We start from the raw sequence: 23,626 nt of genomic DNA, 5'->3' as shown, positions 1-23,626 counted from the left end.
CAAATCGAGTGAGTTTAAGAATTCAGTTGGATAATTTACGACCTCATCTTGATTAGTAATAGTGTCCATTGACTTATACGCAACTATGTCACCAGGTATTTGATCTAAAATAGCTGAATTTATATCATTGACGTCCTTATTTTTCCCAGCTAAAATTGCTCTTTCGCTGAGTCAATCATGGTTTTTGTAATGTTGAACTATGTTTGGAAATACACTCTGTATCAATGCCTCTTTAGACTGTGCAAAAGTGCAGAAATTGTTAGGCAATGTTATCATTCCTGTTGTTTTTGAAAAAAGGTTTATTTTTTTTGGTTAAAAAGTGTTTTTTGAAGTTTTGAAAAACACTTCGCTCTAACAAATTTCTTCTCAGTTAATTGCTGAAAATTAAATATTTTGAAAAAACTATTTTTTTTTAATTTAACGTTTTTGAGAAAATTTTGTTCTTGAAAAAATTTCATACTTTTGTAAAAGATTAAATTGATTTGTTAAAAAAGATTTTTTTTCGCTTTGAAAAACACCCCCTCGAAAAAATGCATTCTCTATTAATAGTGGAATATGAAATGCTTTGAAAACACCATTTTTTTTTAAATTTTGTTTGGTTTTCAGAAAATTTTGTTTTGAAAAAATTTCAGACCCTTTATTTTATTTTATTTGTTTAAAATTTTTGAAATTTTTTTTTTGTAATTTTAGAAAAACACCTCTTCGAAGAAATTTCTTTTATCTTTTTGAGGAAAATTTGGTTTTGAAAAATTTTCATGCTTTCGAAATTTTTTTATTTTACTTTATTTCTCCCCCCCCTTTGAAAAAATGTTTTCTATGTGTCATAGTGGTATTCCATTAACTTTTAGGATTATAAATAACTAGCAAACCCGGCCCCCTTCGCTGGGCACACTAAAATAGAATAGATATGGTTTAGAACAGAAAATATATGGTTTTCATATTATTTATTTCTTTATTCTTTATTCAAGCGCTTTGGCATAAACAATATTTTTTGTTTTTCTATTTGTTTTTGAGTAAATATAAAATATAAATTGAAAATCAGGAAAAAAGAAGATTGTTTTTAAATGTCAAATCAACGCATATGAATAAACAATCGTCTTTTTTCCTGATCATCCATGAATTTTTCGTTTCAATTTATATGTTTTATTAAGCATTGGAGCTTTTTTAACCATTATCCATTTATATTTTTCAAAAAAAAAAAACGAAAAAAATTTTTTTTTTCACGAACACATAATTTCATTCGGATTTCACATTAAATTCTCAAATTTCGTAAGAAATTATTCACTGTTCCAAAATCCACTCCAAAAAAATTCACAAACAATTTTTACATGTTGCACTTACGTGTTTTCCTTATGGCATCCAAATCAGAAAGAAATATAGACCCATTGTAACTCACACTGTCAATTTGACAGTTCAGTTCCGCCCCAAGCGTTAAAAAAGTAAGCGACATTATGGATGGTTCAAAAGAACGCTGTACCCGTTGCCAGTGCTCCGAATTACAACCAAACTTTACGAAACCCATTTTCAATACTTACTTAACAATGTGCGTAAGTTTGGTTTAATTCGGTGCAAAGACACGGCGGGTCCACGTTTTGGCATATATTTCGAGACCCTAGTCATCAATAGGTATGAAAATTACCCCGTATTAAAGCACTTATCAACAGCTTTCATTTGATACCCATATTGTACATACACAACCAAAGGTTACCCGGGTCCACGTTTTGACCTATATCTCGAGACCCCAGTCACGGAGCAGCATGAAAAATACTCTGTACTAAAGCATTCCCCAACAGCTTCAATTTGATATCCATATTGTACAAACACATTCTAGGCTCCACGTTTTGGTCTCTATCTCGAGACCCTAGTCACGGAGTGGCATGAAAAATACTCTGAACTAAAGCATTCACCAACAGCTTCCATTTGATACCCATATTGTACATACACATCCGAAGGTTACCCGGGTCCACGTTTTGACCTATATCTCGAGACCCTATCTACCAATAGGTATTCAAACTATACGGAAATCATCTTCAATATCTACTTAAGAATGTGTGTAAGTTTGGTTTAATTCGGTGCAAAGACACGGCGGGTCCACGTTTTGGCATATATTTCCAGACCCTAGTCATCAATAGGTATGAAAATTACCCCATATTAAAGCACTTATCAACAGCTTTCATTTGATACCCATATTGTACATACACAACCAAAGGTTACCCGGGTCCACGTTTTGACCTATATCTCGAGACCCCAGTCACGGAGCGGCATGAAAAATACTCTGTACTAAAGCACTCACCAACAGCTTCAATTTGATACCCATATTGTACATACACATCCGAAGGTTACCCGGGTCCACGTTTTGACCTATATCTCGAGACCCCAGTCACGGAGCGGCATGAAATATACTCTGTACTAAAGCATTCACCAACAGCTTTCATTTGATACCCATATTGTACATACACGTCCGAAGGTTACCCGGGTCCACGTTTTGACCTATATCTCGAGCCCTATTTCCAAAATAAAATATAATCCATGTTACTCGTGGATAATGTAGCTTTCGAATGGTGAAAGAATTTTTAAAATCGGTCCAGTAGTTTTTGAGCCTATTCGTAACAAACAAACAAACAAAGTTTTCCTCTTTATAATATTAGTATAGATAAATTTAGAATTTTGTGTTCACGAAAAAACAGTATTGTTTTTATTGTATTAACTGAAAACCAAAATGTTGCAAAAAATCAAAACAAAACTAAATTATTTTTTTGTGTTCATTTGGTCCATATGTTCCATAAAAAGCACCATTCATTTTAAATTTTCCAAGAATTTTTTTTATCATTTCGCGTTTCTTTCCTTTTTCATTCGATTCCAACATTTGTTCATAGCCGAAAACATCGTTTGCAAACGCATTCATTTCCATATAGAATTGGTCAAAGAAAGCATTGCTCAATTGAATTGAAACATTATTTTCATAAATACTTAGGACCTTAACTAATGCACCTTGGTGCGATTGCGATTTTAGTGGAAGCGAACACCGTGAATTTCGCGGTTACGCAGCGCAGGAGTAGAAAAACGCGCACAGACCTGCAGCAGTCTGCTCCAGTCACTTCATACAGGAACACATAACGCAGCGCGAACCGTGCGTGCGTACGCGAAAGTGCGTGCGCGCTTCCACTAAAATCGCAATATCTCGAGAACTATTATAGACACCATAAAATTTTTTTTTTCAAAATAAAGGTTAAATCATAAGGAATCGTTACGTGTATAACAGAAAATCTAAAAAAGTGGCCAAATCAACTAAAAATTGATTCAAAAAAATTTTTTGACTTTTTTTTGGTCAAAATTTCGAAATTTTTTTTTTACATAATACTAATTTAAACTACTTATTTGTTTCTATATTGTCTGTAAATTGCATTGAAATCCATCCACCGGTTCAAGAAATATTGATTTTTGAAAAAACACGGTCCCGATATTCAACATGGCGTAGATGACTCAATTTTGAAAATTTTTCAAAATCCTTTTAGGCTTGAATGTATCTTACCTAGAACTAATATTTCCCAAAGTTTCAAAGAAATCGAAAGACCACTTGCAAATCTCATATTTTCTGACGGAGTCTTACCCTAATCCTTTTCAATTTACTTCCTATTTTACTCAAGCCTACACATAAAACAATTTTTAGTAAAGTCCAAATACTTGGACCCCTCGACATGGGGTCGTAAAATTCTGTTAGATATTTGGCCGAGCTCGTTCTCCTATTTGTGGTTTGCGTCTTGATGTTGTTCCAGAAATGGAAGCAACGGCAAATGATTTTAATGAGGCGCTTTTTCATGTCACAAATACACTCGGAGGGTCGCCATTGGTTGCCGAAGGGCGACCACCATTAGACAAAATCTTGTCTATTATTTGATGTTCATGCACGGAAATTCAAATACCATTCGATGCCATTAGCACGTCTAGAGGTAAAATCCGAAAAACCGTTGATTCAAGAAACGCCCTAATTGTTGAAATAATGATGTCGAGATAATGATGTTAAATTTTGTGCTGCAGCAGCAATGCTCTCAACGGAACGCTGAGTTTTTAACAGAATCAATTTCTTGACCCAACTTATTCACCAAGTTTCGAATTGTCAACTCATTCGGGCGATTATTTCCACCAAAAACTAATGAATTTTTCAATATTTTGTTCTTAAAGATCGACCATTTTCATAATAAGTTTCCATAATTTGAACGCGTTGTTCTATTGTGGAAAATTGTACATCATTGGGTCACTGATTATGAATCTAACGCCTGGTTTAAATATTCGGAAGAGCTGAGAACATTTTCAAAAATTTAACCATTTTGCTTCAAAATTAATTAGTCGGTCGTTTTTAGTATCAGTATTCAAAAACTCAAATTTATGAATTATTCTAATTTAAAATGAAAAACATATATTTCGTATTAGTGAAGTCCTTTTAGATCATTATTTTTTAATGAAAAGGTTATTTGTCACTGCGTATGCTAACATCAGTTATTTTGAGAGTCCAAATTAAAAAATGACTTTCGGTCTTAACTTTACTAGGCGATCCCGTAAATAAAGCTATGCATTAAACAAAAGAAAAAATAAAAAAAAGTAAATTAAAAATAAATTAAAATATTTTAATTATATATTTTTTTATACAAATTGGCAATTACTATCCCTTTTTCCATTTGTAAAATATTTTCATTACTGTGGTTATTATTTTGTTTTTTTTTCTACACTAAACAGACAATGCACAGTGCTTAGGTACTCGTGGCACCGCAAAACAATACAAAAAAGTTCACACAAAAATCTGTATTGCATTTCTTCCTATTTATTGTAATTTTTCCTTTAGAGGCATGCCATATACACACATAGTCACGTATTGGATAAGGTAATGAGTTATTGTCAACTTTTGCCTCCTATGCATATTTTACTGCAAATGTTGATGACTCTGCAATGCAAACAATGATAGAGCACGTGACAATGGCACTAAGCAGTGCGGGAAAAAGTGCTGAATTAGTGAGAATACAAGTGGATTACTTAAGCGTGACGAACAGAGATTGAAGTAACCTTTGTCTAAAACAGAAACTTTTTATTGTGTCGATGAAATACAGTGAATGTCTTTCCTGTAAAAGCATAAACAATTTCTCGTATATTTTTTGGAAGATTCGATTCACCGAAAGTAAGCATCAAATGTTATCAAACTTCACTAGCAACGTGAAATGTCTCAAAATGTTCCTCAAGTGGTATCGAGACGCGCTCAAAGTGGTGTCAGTGATGGCGTGATGGTTGTGCCATCAAACTAGGGAAACAAATTCGCTTTTCAATTGGTTCAACCCCAAATATACCACTTATTTTTCAGACTGAGCACAAAATATGTCAAATTGATACACTGCCTAAAGAACCACTGCTTTTTTATTATTCGAACCACTTTATTTGACTATGAGTCTGCCTGTGTCGTCTATTTTCTTTTCTGCAATTTTTCTCAAGTAAGCCATTGAGAATTCCCCCAGCATTCTATGCCGCAAAGCCACTAGATCTGGGCACTCACACAGATAGTGAAAGACTGTTTCCTTAGATTCCTCTACATCTATCTTTGTAATGGCACCAGCAGCCAGTTAATGTTAACGTAATTCTGGATTTGTTGAAATCAGGCTAAATTTGTTTAGTTATTTTGTAGGTATCCGTGTTAGCCCATCTGTCAACGGCCTGCTTCTGGCATTGGGAGAAAAGTTCTTTTTGCGCACGTCATGGGGACAGGCTATTTCTACGGCATCGGATTCGTTATATTATAGAAAGCCCACTCTTTTGGCAGTTCAGGCTTTCTCATTTCCTTTTATGTTCCTATCACCAGATACCCACCTGAGAGTGATGTCTATCGTGCAAGCTAAAGCATTATGTTCTTCTTTGTATTGTCTGACGATTTTTGAATTGTTTGTAGGTGATTTTAAAGCTAAGATGGCTGATTGACAATTTCCGAGAGTTGTTGCGGAAGGTTCCTAATTATCCTATAAGTTTCTCTTACCCTGAGCACTTCCACTTGAAAAATACTATTCGAAGACAAAGGACTTGGCAGTTTCGAGGCCTTTCGAATATGCACCGGCGCCGACGCCGCAATCCATCTTGGTAAAGTGCAATTGTATTCTCTTTGACTAGTGAACTCAAATCCCATTTCATTCGAGTGGCGAACTTTTTTTTAAGCCTTATTCTAAACTCTATGGTAGCGGTAGTAAAATCAGATAAGTTGTAGCCAAACATCTTAGCATTCCAAAAACCAACTTTTTTTATTCTGAAAGTATTTCTTGCTGTTAGTCGTAGTTACAAGTCCACTGATAAGAGGGCGGAGCATGGCATGAAGTGCATCTGCTGGACACGATTTCATAGTTTCAGTTATTTCTGCGCAGACTGCTAGTTGTACGATTGTTAGCCGCCCAAAGTTGTTTGTTTAATGCAGACCACCATACTAACGCTCCGTATAGATCAGTTCGATATTATTTGTGTGATGCATCGACCAGGCGATATTTGCTTGTTTAATGTTATATATAAGGATTTTTTAGACGCATTACATGCTTACCCGGAACTGATTTGTATAATACTTTTAATATATTACCATTGAGAATTAATAGGAATACTTAACGTTAAAATTTTATATTTTTTGCATAAGTTTGAGAAAATCCTCTATTACACAGGCTTAATTATCTTAAATACAAACACCGAAAAGGAATAATATTCATCACTTATGCACTTGGCGACCGCCGTAGCCGAATGGGTTGGTGCGTGATTATATTATTATAAAAACATTTTTATAATAGCGGTCGCCCCTCGGCAGGCGATGGCAACCCTCCGAGTGTATTTCTGCCATGAAAAAGCTCCTCATAAAAATATCTGCCGTTCGGAGTCGGCTTGAAACTATAGGTCCCTCCATTTGTGGAACAACATCAAGACGCACACCACAAATAGGAGGAGGAGCTCGGCCAAACACCTAACAGAAGTGTACGCGCCAATTATTTATTTATTTTTTATGCACACTCTTTATTGATTGACAAATTCTATTACCTATTACAAATATTCTTCTAAATGTTTGTAACGGGTGATCAATTAAGAGGAGTTTTTTTCATTTGCGTTTTTTACAGATCGCGCGCGAGTTGTGGCAAACTGTCATCGTGGATTTGTTGAACAGCGTTTGGCATTTCATCATGGAAAGACTCACACCGCAACAACGTCTACAAATTGTTCAACTATATTATGAAAATCAGCGTTCTGTGACAAATGTTTTTCGTCCGCTTAGACCGCATTATGGTCAACATAATCGGTCTGCCTTAAACACTATTCGACATACCATCAACAAGTTTGAATCCGAATATTCATTGGTGGATAATTCTCGACCCAATAGACCACGTCCAGCAAGAAGCATTGAGAATATAGCGGCAGTAGCAGAGAGTGTACGTGAAAACCGCGATGAATCGATTCGGCACCGTTCTCTGCAACTTGGACTGTCATATGGAACAACTTGGTCAATTTTACGGAAGGATCTTCATTTAAAAGCATACAAAATACAGCTCGTACAAGAACTAAAGCCAAATGACCTTCCTGCACGTCACCGTTTTGCTGATTGGGCTGTTGAAAAGATTGAAGAAGATCCGCTGTTTTCGAGCAAAATTTTGTTCAGCGATGAGGCGCATTTCTGGCTCAATGGTTACGTCAATAAGCAAAATTGGCGTATTTGGGATGAAGAGCAACCAGAACAGGTTCAAGAGCTACCTTTACACCCAGAGAAAACAACGGTCTGGTGTGGTTTATGAGCTGGTGGAATCATCGGTCCATATTTTTTCAAAAATGATGATGGTCGCAACGTAACTGTGAATGGTGCTCGCTACCGTACCATAATATCGGACTTTTTGCTACCTGAAATTGAATCTAATGATCTCTACGACATTTGGTTTCAACAAGACGGAGCCACTTGCCATACAGCTCGTGAAACAATGACTTTATTGAGAAGTCATTTCGGAGAGCAGCTGATTTCACGTTTAAGACCTGTGAGTTGGCCACCAAGATCTTGTGATATCACACCTTTGGACTTTTTTCTTTGGGGATTCGTGAAGTCCAAGGTCTATGCTGATAAACCAGCTACGATTGAAGCTCTGGAAGCCAACATTACGCGTGTTATTCACGACATACCAGTCGAAATGCTCGAACGAGTGATTGAAAATTGGACCTTCAGAATGGACCACCTTAAGCGTAGTTGCGGCCAACATTTGAATGAAGTCATATTCAAAAAGTAAATGTCAAAGAATGTCCTTTCAAATGATAAATAAAGGTTTTGAACATAATTTACATTTTTGTTTTTTTTAATTATTGAAAAAAGCACCTCATGATTGATCACCCGTTACTTCGATGCAAAATAAATGTTCAGAACAAACTGTCAAAGGAACGATAAAGAGGAAAGAATAAAAGGAAACAAGAAAAAACCCAGTCAAAGAAAATCGAATAATTTGTATATACTATATATTTTAGAAGATGTAAAAAGCGTTATGAAGTCGGCACTGATATTCAGTCCATAATACTGCGGTAAGAGTAAAAAACAAATGTTCCATTATACCAGTACTAGAGTAACTACTAGAACTATAGTGGGGTCATTTCAAAACGGTTCTTAATAAGCTTGAAACAAGTAACTTAAGCATTAAGTCGTATGAAACAAAAAGCAAGTGGATGACGTATGAAATAGCTGCGCTAATGCAATAGCGACTTACTCACAAAAATACAAATTTGTTGCAATATAAAGAAATTAATAATAAGATCCGACGCGAAATACGATCTGCAAAAATTGAATGGATGAGCGATCAATGTAAGCGAATTGAGAGATTGCAGAGGTTACACGACGACTTCAACCTTCACAAGGAGCTTAAAGAGGCGTCCGGTGTATACCGCAAAACAATGCCAACAATTCTAGTAAATGACGAGAATGAAATTATTTTCGAATCCAGCGAAAAGAAAAACATTTGAAATTCTTGAAATAATATTCAATTATGTTTTCGACTCGAGAAAACATCACCAAGATTGGCTAAAATCTACTTTTATTGTCCTTCCAAAGAAGATTTCTGCAGGAAATGCTGTGAGTACGGATTGACAAATCTATTAAGTCATTCATTAAAAATATTATTAAAAATTATTCATAACAGAATATACAAGAAATGCAAATTAGTAATGGGAGATAATGAATTCGGCTTCTAAGCAATTGCCATTCGAAGAGGAGTCAGAAAAAGGTGTAGTCTCTCACCATTACTGTTTATCTTCTACTGTGAAAGAATTTTTCACGAAGCATTACAAAATTCGCATATCGACGACACTACTTTTCTAGCTGACAATCTGAGTGGATTACAAGCACAGGTCAGCAATGCAGCGCTCTGCAGCAAGAATTATGGCTTGAAAGTCAATGCTAACAAAACGACTAACATGATAGTTATCAGAAGAAACACGAGAATACAAGCTTAACCGTTCACAACTTAATTATACAACGAGTGCATAATTTCAAAAATTTAGGCTGCTGGATTACCGAAAACTGGGATCCTTCTAAAGAGATAAGAGCAAAATGGAGTATTCAAGAGCAGTATTTTATAAGTACAAAAATGTATTAAGTAATCATGACTTTAATATTAAACTTAAAATCCATATTGCTAAATGGTAAGTATTGTTTGTCCTCCTTTAAGCCATGGATATATGGACAATAAAAAACATCGATTTAAACTAACTGGAAACATTTGTGATGTGGATCTTTCGCACAAACATTTCAAAAATACCGTGTTAAAATTTTAGGTCAATCCGAGCAAAACTTTTTAAGTTATAGAGCATAAAGCCGAGCCGCCTCAAACATCTGCCGAGACGCAGCAGACTTTAAACGCGGTTTTCTCGAACCTTTTTTTTTTAAAGTGCGTAGTCATTGGCATTTGAAAACTACTCAACCGATCCTTTTGAAATTTTGCACACATATTTTACATATAAAAAACCTCCCCCCAACGTTTTTTTTCGCCATTTTTTTATATTAAGGTGGTTTTACACCTACAAAATGGCGGCATTTTTTCGTCAAAAATCACCTTTTACTTCAAACGACTACCATATGGCTGAAAATGAAAATAAATCGTCAAAATAAACGTTGGGGGGAAGTTTAACTCATACTTTAACTAAATTATTCGATTTTTTTGATTTCAGATGATTCTACGCTGAGATATGCTGACTACTGCAAAATGCATTTTTGAAAAGACGTCTACGTAAATGTGCTCTCATTCGCTCATTTTGCAATATTTTTACATGCAAATTTTATCAAATATTCTTGAAATGTTACTTTATAATATGCAACCACTTTTGATAAACTGACTTGAACCGTTTCGCTACAATAAATTCATGAAAAAAGTGTTTTTTTTTAGCGTTTATCCCTTACCCCCCCTTAAGCGACGAAAAACTGCATACTTGGACATATCATGAGAAATGACAAATGGCAGCATACGACGCAATTAATACTTCAAGGAAATGTAGAAGGAAAACGTGGCAGAAACGGAAACAGTTGTCCTAGCTAAGAAACATTAGGCATTCTCTGGAATCCAGCAAGGCATCGAGAAGCTTATGATGAAGTTATTTAAAATAGAATTTAATGTTATAGTATGATAATTTATTCGTCGTTATGTACAAGTGCTATAATTTTTATTGGATATGATCCTGAGCGCGTTCATTTCCTGAAGGCCAACGAACTCCAACGCTCACTAGCGGACGAGCCACGCTTTTTCAGAGATGAAGAGTCACTATTCTGCACTTAAAAACTTCAAGATACATATCCCTTTTTACCTATTATGAGGCCATTTTAAGAACAAGCCCCTTTCGCCGGAATAAACCAAAAATTGAAGTTCGATAGAACTTTTTGCTGCAAAGTGTGTAAAGTTTTGTATGAGAGGGTATGCCAATAGTATGTCACAACTTCAGGCAATCGCATGTGAATAGTATACAAAAACTTTTCTTAAATAGTATTTTGTTCTTACGCCATTTAACTACAATTTCAATTACTAATTTATGTATCGTCAGGCACATTTTCATTCCAGACTATCATTACCCGGCAAATGTAGCAGCAATTTTCTTACTATCAGACATTTTTTCACAATTAAATATAATACCTAGGCAAAAGCCCATTTGTGGTTAATATTATCACAGTTTGCGAATATGTAGTAACTGGGGTAAAATGAACTGAGCGCAACTAAGTACGGACGAGTATCTACATACGTACGAGTACATACGGCCGCTTAGGTGAATAGACAAGAACTGCTCTCCTCAAGCAATAACAACGCACAACTGCACTTCGATGGATGTATCATTAGCCAGCACTAGCAGAGACGCGCACACGGCACGAAGCAATTATGGTTTCAGAAGTCAACTACAGGGTGGGCCATATAGCGTTTGCTTTTTGAACCGCCTATTTTTTGAGAATCGTAACACAAACGACGTGCTGAATGTGTTCACAATTTACTTAAAGGTTTGACACTTACGAAATGGGACGCTATACGCTTGAACAAAGTTGGGAAATATTGAAAACCTATTTCCAAAGTGGTGAGTCTTCTTCTTCTTCCGCGGTTACAGTAAATGGCGAGCGTTACCGTGACATGCTCAATGAGTTTTTGTTTCCAAAAATTGAAGAGGATGACATGGACGACATTTGGTTTCAACAGGACGGTGCAACTTGTCACACTGCCAAAGTTACACTCGAACTTTTGGCTACCGTTTTTGAAAACCGAATAATCAGCCGAAATTGCGATATCAATTGGCCGCCTCGGAGCTGTGATTTAAGGCCGTTGGACTATTTTTTGTGGGGAGCCGTTAGGGACAATTGCTATGCGAACCATCCAGAGACGATTGATGCTTTAAAACACGAAATCGAAGTTGCCATTCATGAAATTGGAGCCCAAGCAATCGAAAATGTGCTTAAAAATTGGGTTGATCGAATGGCCTACTGTAAAGCCAGTCGTGGCAGTCATTTGAACGATATTATTTTTTATTCATAAATGACAATGTTCAATCTTCAAAATAAAAAAAAAGTTTGAAAAAATATTTATTATTTTTTTTATATCCGATTCAAAAAGAAAATTTTACATGGCCCACCCTATAAATACACTCAAAAAATTTTATTGGTAAAACTAACCGAAAAACTATGTTAAAACGGCTCCAACCTATAAATATGGGTGAAACCAACCAATAGAAAATAGTTAGCAACCCTTACTGAAGTTGTGGTTAAAAATTGTTAATTTTACCAAAAAAAATGGTTGAAATTTAACAATGTGAAATTGGTTCACTTAACCACAAAAGTAGGTTCGTATGGCTCCAACCTATAAAAATTGGTAAAATTAACTTATATTAATAGTAATGCCCACCTAACCACAAAAGTTGGTAAAAACTAGTGTAAAAATTGTAATATAACCCCAAAATTGTAGAATTAACTATTTTTACTGTTACATTACTATAAAAATTGTATTGTTACTGAAGTTGTGGTACATAAACAATTAAAATTGTCAAAGTACTATTTATACTGTAATCCTACAATATAAATTGTGTGATAACAATATTAATTGTTTAGTATTACCACAATTTTAGATACAATAAAATTTTTGTAGAATAGTTATTAAACAATTAGAATCTTTATAGTTACATTTCTACTCTATATCGTTTTGATTTAAACATCAACGTTGTAAAGATAAAAACAGTATTTGTATTTTATTCAGGAAAATTTATTTTGTTTTTTTTAAATGGATTGTAATAAAAATAATTCACAAAAAGTAACAATGTTGGAGATTTTTTTTAAGTTATCCCTAACAGTCTTTAAGATAACTTTTTAAACATAAATAAATAAGTGTACGTACAATTAAAAAAAAAAAAGGTTAAATCAGAACCTTTTACAAATCTCTTCGAGCTTTTTTAATGTAGTTTTAATCACAAGTTTTCAGTTTTATAACTAAATTATAATTATTCAGTAATCTCTCTCAGATACCTTTATATAAAAAAAAGTGCATTAAATTTTTTTTTTTTCAGGAAAACTAAACATACTTAATTTGTAAAAACAATATATAGCATAGCTTTTAAACCATATTTTTAATTATCCATAACAAAATTATATGGCGTTTGCATTATTCGTTTTGCACAAAACATCTTTTAAAAAATGACTTCAATTTGGAGGATCGAATGTTTTTAAAGCCCCTATGTCTCTAATTTAGTTTATTTTTCTTAGCCTAAACATGTGTTTTTTCGAGAAAATATATTGTATATGTACACTGTATTAATAGAATTTCGGTCTTATAGATAAATTTTCATTTGGAGAGCGATTTATTTGTAAAGGTGACTTGTAAAATTCGGACGGGTGTAGAATTGTAAAACTACTTTCTTTCAGTGAAACCAAATATGACTGGAAATGGTCAGAAAAACTTTCAATTTTGTGCTTGATGCAAACAAAGCCTACTTCGAAATCTCCTAGTAAAATTATGTCCTTGATCTCGAAAATGTCTAAAGCTTTGGAAAGTAAAAAATAACTCACTTTGTAAAAAGTGCTTTTTTTAGTGATTCTATCTGTGAAATTATATGTAGTATTTACAGATATGTTTTGTGAAAGAAATTCAATATTCGAAACATTGCTTGCGTTCCTGAAATATGTCTTACTTAAAATTGTGCCGTTATTAACAAATCCTGTAGTATACTTATTTTCAAAACCTTCCATTTCCATTTTCCATTGCTGAAGCTTGAAACGAAACTCCACTTTTTCTCTTAACTTACGTTCCCGGAATAAGCATGTCAAGTCCTGCTTTTCCAAATATCTTAGCCGTTCAAGTGTTATAGATTCATCTACGATTTGTTAAAATATAACATTTACTTAATAAGTTTATTTCATTTACAAACAGAAATCGATGCATGCAATTATTTTCACACTTTTTATATGAGCAATAAAAGCAACAACACAACCAAAGCCAAATAACGGAATGGTTGCCTGACGCCGTTTCACCAGCATTTTTGTTAATTTACAAAAGTTATTTTTAATAAACCTACCTTTTAATGTTCGTAAAATGTAGCTGAATCCCCAAGAGTCTAATAAAGATTCCAATCCGTCCTTTTCTGCAGATTCCAAAATATTATTTTCCATTTTTATAACTTGCACACACAATTTACATTCAACCGGCTTGCTCAAAGCTTTCAACCAACTGATTGCAGCGAGCGTCGGCGAAGTTCCGTTACAAACAATAACTACAGCAACAACATGGTCCGCTTCTAACTATTATTGCAATCGTTTATTTTTTAACTGCTGTATCAATGGTTACTTTAACACAGGGAATAGTAGTGGCACAATTTGCCACTGTCAAAATAACCTATTGAAATTGTTAAAAGGCATTTTCAGGGAGAAATATTTTAACTGATTGGTACTGGTATAATTAACCAAGATTTATGGTTGATTTAGTTTTTTTTTCAAATGTACAATTTTATTGTAAAATTAACCAAATAAGATCAGTTAAATCACACTAACAAAATAACATTAGAAAAAAAATACGATTTACGTAGGTTAATTTTACTGAACAAATAGTAAGTGAAGAAAGTAACAATTTTTGAATTGGTTAATTCTACCATATTTGTTGGTAAGAAAACAACAACAAAATGTAAGGAAAATTTTAACTTTTCCAAACAGTTAATATAACAAGCTAAAATTGTTTAAATTACAGCAACAAATTATACAGAGCGCGCACTAACCGAAAAAAAATTGTTAATTTGACCAACGTTTGCAGTTAGCTGAGAATTTTTGCAACAACAATTTACATGGTAGTAAAATTAACCACGGAAATTGTTACATTTAACCAATGTTATTTTTCTGGGTGTAGAACACAGCAGAAATTGTGGAAATTGCGTTGTACTTTTATAGGCAATTCGCCTGATTAAGTTTCGAATTTATGGGGCCTTGGAAAGCAGTTACTAAATAAATTTAATGAAATTGAATAAATTTCAAGGAAACGAGAAAGAGTGAGTGAAGCTGATGGTGGAGAAAAAAATGCTACCTGACACAAAAGAAAATGAAGCAGGACAAATGGTGGTAAGAGTGCTGCAATGACAACTATAGCATGCCACCACAAAACCATCAATTTAATTGTGATAAAGCTTAATGAATTGTCAATTACTTAAGTATTTCGATGTGTTCTGACACTTATTTAAGTGTCATTAAACACTACAGTACGCAAATCGCATGCGACAAAAAAGATAAACGAGAAGTAATAACTGAGAGTATCGAGCCGTATAACCGAGCAGCGCATCCGGCCACTGCAAAATTAAATAATTAACATGCATGCAAACAAGCGTACACATATACTTGTATGCGTACATTATATATATGTGGCAAGTAATGAAACTTTGAGTGAGGCAAATGCAAATAAGTGGACCCAGTGTGGCGCATGACGCAAAGGAGACAAAAAGTAATAGCTGTGAGACTGCAAAAGTATGCAGAGAAACATGAAATTTCACTGTTGTTGTGTTTTCTAATGAATTCGACAAACAGATTTCAGCTGCTGAAAAATTAAGTGTTGTGCCGCATGAGTGAAGGAATTGAGCAAAAATTTTGTGTAAGCCAGTAAAATTTGAGTACTGCATTTGAATGCTGAATATTCAAGTACTGAATTTAATAAGTTTCAACTTTAACAAATATGACAGGTAGGAACTAATCATGCATTGAAGTACCCCTAGACAGATGATAGAAAAAACTAAAGAGGAGAGAAACGAATGCTTGAACGACGTGGATTTAAAATTAATTAAACAATCACTGCGTATCTCTAAAAACAATTAAACAGACCTCACCCTTAATAGCACAGACTTCTGCAGGAGCTGTCTAAATTGGGAAGAGGCAGAGTCGATCTCGTAGACGTAGATTCACCACTTTTGGTAAACAACTTTTTATTAAGTTGGGAGATCTCAATACTGTGGATATCAGTAATTTTTTAAAATGTTTGAAAAGGTTTTAGGGAAGATAAGGACAAGTTCCCATGCGCCATCATAATGGGCTATGAACTTGAGTGTGTTCCATAGTCGACAACCGCCAAAACCTAACCTAACCCAATAACTTCAAATCAACCCTGGTAATGTTGGAACAAAGATGTCTGAACCATAGCATCAGAAAAGCAGAGCAGTCGAGAAGAAGTTACTCAAATTATTTCAAGTTATAGGCTTCCAAACACCAACCTCAGTATGTGCCTGTGTCGCAAATCTCAACTCACAATTATGACTTTAATTAAATTTCAAAGTTGGAGACGTTTCTTGAAAAACACTACAAAATAAAACCTATAATCTCGGGTAGCGCATTCTTCGAGGAGCAGGGAATTTGAACAGCATATGCCGAATAGGCTGTTTGTGTTGCACCAGTTGTTGTTTTTGTTGTACCAGTATAAACATTACCCCTTCAAATGAGTGGACTCTTTGCCACCACTTACATAAGTCGCTATAGGAGAATTCGAACCCAGTGGTCATATGGATAATACTCCAGCGCAGCTTAGGGAGCCGAAAATTATTTTTATTAAGTCTCTCAATTTTTCAACGAGTATAGTTGCTAGTGAAAGCAATACTTTACATGAGTGCCGATTGGTCGATCTGTTGTTAGTACATAGCTGGCTTAGACTTCTCCTCAACTTATCCTGAACAGGAAACACAGAAAGACTTGCATGATTTTACTCGAGTTTCGGAATTCGAAATTCCGTCTCATGTCAGTTCTTCGCGCTCTTGTATACTTGCAGATTTCCATAGCGATACCAGACGGATACTGACCTATATGAAGATTTAAAATACATATCATGAAGGATGTCAACACTTTTAGTAAATCTAGCAGCGCAGGAGGGTCTATTTTTGAGATATCCTCAAGACCCTCAATTTGTGAGGCTCTCAGGCATTTCGATCGAATTTTTCATAATGCCGGACAAAGACACAGAAGGTTGTTTAAAGTTACCTCCATATCCTCTCGGCACTTCCTGCATTTGGCGTTGCTAGCAATCTCTATTTTGTACACATGAGCAGCCAATAGATTATGGCCTTTCAGCACACCTATAATAGTTCTGCAGTCTTTTAGCGGAAGCTGAAGTTTGAATTGAGTCAGTTTTTTGACATTAGTTCTCACATGACTTGTGGTCAGATTAGTCCACCTACATATTTTCCGCTTGCTTTTTCATGCAGTCGCCTATTTCATTTTATATTTTGTTAGCGGTTTTTGTATCTTGTTCTCTTGTTCAAAAGGTATGTACATTAGCAGTACTTTTAGTTGTCTCATCTACTATTTAGTTTCCTATGATGCCTTTGTGACCCGGTACCCAATAGATGTGCGGCTAGCCTTTCTATGGCTTCCCTGCTCCATTGGACATTTTTAATACAATATGAATTTATTGTTTTTATTGCAGCTTAACTGAACCTGAGCAGAAATTTAGTTACTAATTTAATTTACCTACCTTAATGAATGCAACAAATCAGCTAAATGAATTTATGAAGGATAGTTTGGCAGAAAAAAATCCGCGATGTGGCTCACGGAATAATAAAAAGTGTGGGGAACATTACCATGCAAAGTTCGCTTTAAGAGATACAGGATATACAGTGAAACCTCGATATAACGAATCTGAAGGGAACCAGAAAATTTTTCGTTATATTTATTTATTCACTGTAGGTACTTATTGGTAAAACCTTGGTAAAACGAAATTTTAATAAATTTGAAAGAAAATTCGTTATAAATACTGCTTTTACCTGTTCACATCAAAATAATGATAAAACTGCACTGAAGTGGGGTGGTATTTTTTATAAAAAGTTATACATTTTTTCAATTAGATTTTATTAAAATAATTGGTTATTTTTGTTTGTTTGCGCAAGTTTTGAATGCAGCCATCAATACTTCGCTCAACAGATGCTAAGCTATCGAATGCACTTCTTGGCTTTTCAACCATTTCTTTAGCTTCTTTGGCAGTGATAACGTTCTCGACCTATTCAACCTCCTCAACAATGTCGACTGTATTTCTGTTTAAAACAGTATCAACAACGTCATCATCAGTAATAAGACCCGTAGTACTGACGTTATCATCGAAAGTAACAAAATCATCAAATCGTTCATCCAAATTGAAATGGTTTTTAACGACAAGCCATTTTTCGCTCTCTTGAACACAATCATATGTGGTCAAAATATTTATTTGGACTGTAGACAAAACAGTTGACAATCGTTGGTTGTTTTACATTTTTCCATGTTTTATGGGCCATTCTGATGCCTTGTAGAACGTTGATATTACTTTTGCGGCCCTCTTCCATATCATTGATTTTTACCACCTCTTTGCGGTAGAATTGCTTGAAATTTTTAATTATTCCCAGATTTAGAGGTTGTAGTTTCGATGTTGCGTTTGGCGGCAGAAATTGTAATTTAATAGATTTCAGTGATGTAGGGTTTTTGTGCGCCATGCAGTTATCAACGAGCAATAACACCTTGCGATTAGCCTTAGTCATGTGGTTGTCAAAATTTTCTAAGCAATCCAACCATATTTCAGTAGTCATCTAAGCTTTTTTGTTCGCAAAGTAGTTCTCTTCTCAGTGCCAGAACTATTGAAAAAAAAATAATAATAATTGGCGCGTACACCCTTTTTGGGTGTTTGGCCGAGCTCCTCCTCCTATTTGTGGTGTGCGTCTTGATGTTGTCCCACAAATGGAGGGACCTACAGTTTCAAGCCGACTCCGAACGGCAGATATTTTTATGAGGAGCTTTTTCATGGCAGAAATACATTCGGAAGTTTGCCATTGCCTGCCGAGGGGCGACCGCTATTAGAATAATGTTTTTATTAATTTTGCTTTCACCGAGATTCGAACCAACGACCTCTCTGTGAACTCCGAATGGTAATCACGCACCAACCCATTCGGCTATGGCGGCTGTCAGGACTATTTACCGTAAATAAAATTGAGAGTCTTTTCCTTGCTATGTTTTCCACCGCGGCATTTCTCAGATTTAAGTGCCATTGTTCGATCTGGTGCGCATTTAAAAAATAGCCCAATTTCGTCTGCATTAAAAATATTGTGGGGCTGATATTCTACCAACAGACATGGTATAAACGTTTTCCAGACCGAACAAACTTGGTCACTTACACTGGCACTTTCCCCACTCACTTTTCGAAATCCGATATCATAGCGCTTTTTAAAATTTTCAAGCTATCCGCTGCTAGCCTTAAATTCCTTGTGCTCCATACGTACAACTTTTCAGCTTTGGCTTTAATTAACGAACCTCCTAAAGGAATGTTTTGAGTCCGACATTGTGAAAACCATTTAAACAAACAGTGCTCAATGTCTCCATATTCTGCAGCCCGCATTGTTTTCATCTTTAATGCCTTGGTCTTGCAAATAATCTCCCTATTTTAAGAAATTTTTCAAAGAGTACTCGGCGGAATATTAAATTGTTTAGCAATTTCTTGCTTCGATTTATAAGCTTGATGAACGGCATCAATTATTAATTTTTTCTCGCGAATAGAAATGGAATTACGTTTTAATGAACTCATTTTGGCAAAAGTCAAGGCACGAGTGACTACATACAATTTCAAAAATTTTTGGGTACACGTAACATAATTACGGGACTTTTGTTTATTTTGCTTAGTTCTCACTTTGTTATGCTGAGGTTTGGGATAACGGAACTTTAACGGCTTGCCACAAATTTGATTTTGCTTTATTTTATTTTCGTTGTATAGAGGTGTTCGAAAAATTGCTTCGCTATACAGAGGCTTTCAGACTCAGAAATTTTTCGTTATGACTATAGAGCATTTTTGTATGACTTCGTAAAAGCGAGATTTTTTCAAGGATCTTAAAGAAAAATTCGTTATGTTGAGTTTTTCGTTATAACGAAGTTTGTTACATCGAGGTTTCACTGTAGAAAGCCGTCGTAATCAAAGCTGTGAACTGTGAGTTAAAAAAAATTGAATTCCCTCCACTCCTAACATCCCAGTTTGCCACTTTTGAGTATTTCGTCCACTATTTACCCGCGAGTTACACAGTGCAGTAGCCATAACAAACAAAAAAGCCGCATTACAGTTATGCACTGAAGTTTTCTAAATTGGTCTCAAGTTGATCTAAGTTATTTGAGAAAATGTCTCCCTCAGAATATTTGAGATCCTCTCTCCGACAGCAAAATACAGAATATGAAAATAGGACTCTAAAAACCAAACAAAATGAAAAAAAAACAGTTTTCCAAAAACAGAATGAACTACTCCGAAAATGGCGATTTAAAGGAATTCGGTACGATAAATTTAAGTCTTGATTATAATTTTCTGTTTTTTTCATACAGCTAACGCGGTCTAAAGTGGCTATTTGGTAATTATCCATGAATTTTCAAATCTAATCATTAGGATTGCCCAGATGGTAGTAATTTGTCTAAAATAAAAAAAAAAACTTAAAACTTATGATTATTGAATATAGTTTTTAAAAAAGCAAACAAATTTCAAATTTAATTGTATTTGAACTACTAAATTATGTGCAAATACTTGAGCAAACAGAGGTATCTATTAAACATTTCTTATGCTATTTTTAAACATCAATCTTTATCTGTATAAGCATCTGATAATAAAAATTTTCCCGGTATTTGAAGTGGTTTTGTTAGCTCCAACACTCCATATAAATGTATAAAAATGATATTTCCGCTCAACAATCATCAATGAAGGGTTTCATTCTTCTGCATCGCAATAAACCATCATTGCCAACACCTAACTTGGCACACACGACATGACGCAGCTGTGGTAGATGAAGTAAATAAATATGCCTGCAATTAATCAAAGGTGATTCTACCGTAAATATACATACCTGTATAATACATATTTATGTCAGTATATTGAAATATCACCGCCCATTTCTCATGAACATGCAAAAACAAATCTCGAATTCAGTCTACAGTAAATAACGGAAATAACACATTAGTCATGTGAAGCGGCGTGAAATTGCTCATTCTACAAAAACACACAAACAAAAAAATAACAACAACAACAACAATCTTCTTTAATCTTACAATTCCATTAGAGTACTAATCCACCCTGAGGCTAAGCCTTTGGCTGATTGAAAAATTACAATTAAACTGTGGGAAAACTGGGCCTATTAAATCAGCAGGGAAGAGAAAGAAAGGAAAAAAAGATTTCCGTATAAAAAAAGTAATTTCCAACTTCACAAAAACACCTGTTCAAATAAAAACTTCGGCAGCCTTTGTGAATGATTGAATGGATTTGAAAACATATTTAAATGTACTCATACATGTTTGCACAAGCTCTCATAAATTTATGCGCAGTACTGCGGGTGCCTCGTTCGGTATTATGTTGCCGCCTGAATGCTAATTCCAAAAATGAAGTGGCCTTGCATGCCACTTTCAAGTTGATGGTATATATTGAGTTTTGCGAAAGTGGTGTGTTTAAAAACGCAGTTAAACATTAAAAGCAAAATTCCTCTGAAAATTATAAAAATATATACAGAATTTGTTTCTAATCGTTCCACAGTTTCTAACTTAGCTAAATACTGCATTACGTGTTTTACAAGAGGATTTCAGGTTTACTGCAACACAGATTTTTCAAAAGCTTTTGTTACGGTGTATATTATATCTTAATTAGTAACTTAGCTTGCTTTGGAATTCATTCGGTTTTCTTTCAATGGGTTAAATTCCATTTTTCTAGCAGACAATGTGTTGTCACCATTAACGGCACACCTTCTACACCTTTCTTGACTTATTCTGAGGCTCCTCAAGGAAGTATTTTGCCCTTTACTATTTGTTTCTAGTTGTTTTTCTTACGCTCATTTTTTGCTCTATGCAGATCTTAATGACATATACTGTGGGCAAAAAGTAAGGTGAATTTATTTGTCAAACTTCGCGGGATTAAAATTTCGCTTTAGTTATTTTTTTCATGAGTTGGCAGCACTGTTAATAATATCTGGGCTAACTTTCATGTGAATGTCATTATCAGTAATATATTTACGCTTGTGTTTACCAAACGACCAAGAGTGCATTTTTCGATTTTTACAATGTCTGATTTGATTGAGCAGAGAAGTGCATCAAATTTTGTTTGCGGAATAAAATTTCGGCTGCGGAAACGTTTATCATGGTGCAGAAGGCATTTAGTGATTCGACCATGTTTATAAGTGGTACAAAGACTTCAAAGAGGGTCGAGAACGTGTTGATGACTTGGAGCGCTCCGGACGACCATCGACGTCAACAGATGACCAACACGTCAACAAAGTGAAGGAGTTAGTGCTCAAAAATCGTCAGTTGACTGTTAAAGACCTTACTGATATGATCGGAATATCAGAAGGATCTGTGAAAACCATTTTGAAAGACCATTTGGGCCTACGAAAAGTCAAATTAAGTTTGGTACCGAAAACTCTCAATTTCTGTGTGTGAAACAATGCTCTCAGACTATCAGGACAAGCTCAAATGCATTATTACGAGAGATGAGACTTGGATTTATGCTTACGACCCTGAAACAACCGACAAATCAAGCGAATATCGTGCTAAAGGCGAGGCCAGACCGAAAAAAGCACGTCAAAGTCGTTCAAAAATAAAGGTCATGATGACAGTTTTTTTCGATTTTCGTGGTGTGGTGCACTATGAATTCCTTCCACCTGGCCAAACTGTTAATAAGGAATATTATTTGAGCGTTATGTGTCGTTTACGTGAAGCAATTCGTCTAAAAAGACCAGAATTATGGGCCAACAACTCTTAGTTTTTGCATCACGATAATGCACCGTCTCACACTGTACTCGTTCATCGTCACCATTTCGTCAAAAATTCCACGCATATCGTTCCGCAACCACCGTATTCGCCTGATTTGGCTCCGTGTGACTTCTGGCTATTCCCAAAACTCAAGAGACCACTCCGGGGATCGCGTTTCGAGTGGATTGAGGAGATAAAAGCTGAATCGAAGAAGGTGCTGATGGCTATACCGGAAATGGACTATTTGGCATGTTTCGGGGATTGGAAAAATCGTTGGCATAAGTGTATTTCATCGAGAGGGGATTATTTTGAAGGGGATGAAATTGATTTACAAGAATAAATAAAGATTTTTCATTTTACAACCAAATTCACCTTACTTTTTGCCCACAGATATAGATAATTTGTATTCTGGTATTGGTTGGTTGGTTGAAGTGGTGATTCATCTAGAATCCAACTAGCGCTTCCGCACCATTTTGTTGCCACATCCTCGCTACCAACTTGTTTAATTATTATTTGCAGCATGACTATTTCCATTCTGTGTGGTTCAAGAAACTCTCGAACAGTAGTTCGCCCAGGTTTGACATTATTTCCTGCCATAGGGCAGGGCATTCTCACAGAGGAAATGGAAAATCGTTTCCCTTATCTAGGGTTGTTTACAACTGTGGCAGTGTGTCTTAAAAATCCAGTTATGACTGCCTTGAGTTTTCTGGCGTTCCGCCGTTTCATGTTCATCAATGTTGACGTTTGTTAGATTTTGTAGGCGGACCATAATGTTTTGATAATTTTGCATATCGTCTGGCCGCTCCATCAACGATCCACGACTCGGAGGTATTTTGAAGAAATAGTATTTTTGATTGCACCCCATGGAGCGAATACCGATTCTACAAGAACGTTGCTCATGTGAGA

This window comes from Anastrepha obliqua, chromosome 3 (genome assembly GCF_027943255.1).
Source record: "Anastrepha obliqua isolate idAnaObli1 chromosome 3, idAnaObli1_1.0, whole genome shotgun sequence".
Taxonomy (NCBI): Eukaryota; Metazoa; Arthropoda; class Insecta; order Diptera; family Tephritidae; genus Anastrepha; species Anastrepha obliqua.
Note: the sequence above shows the minus strand (reverse complement) of the source record.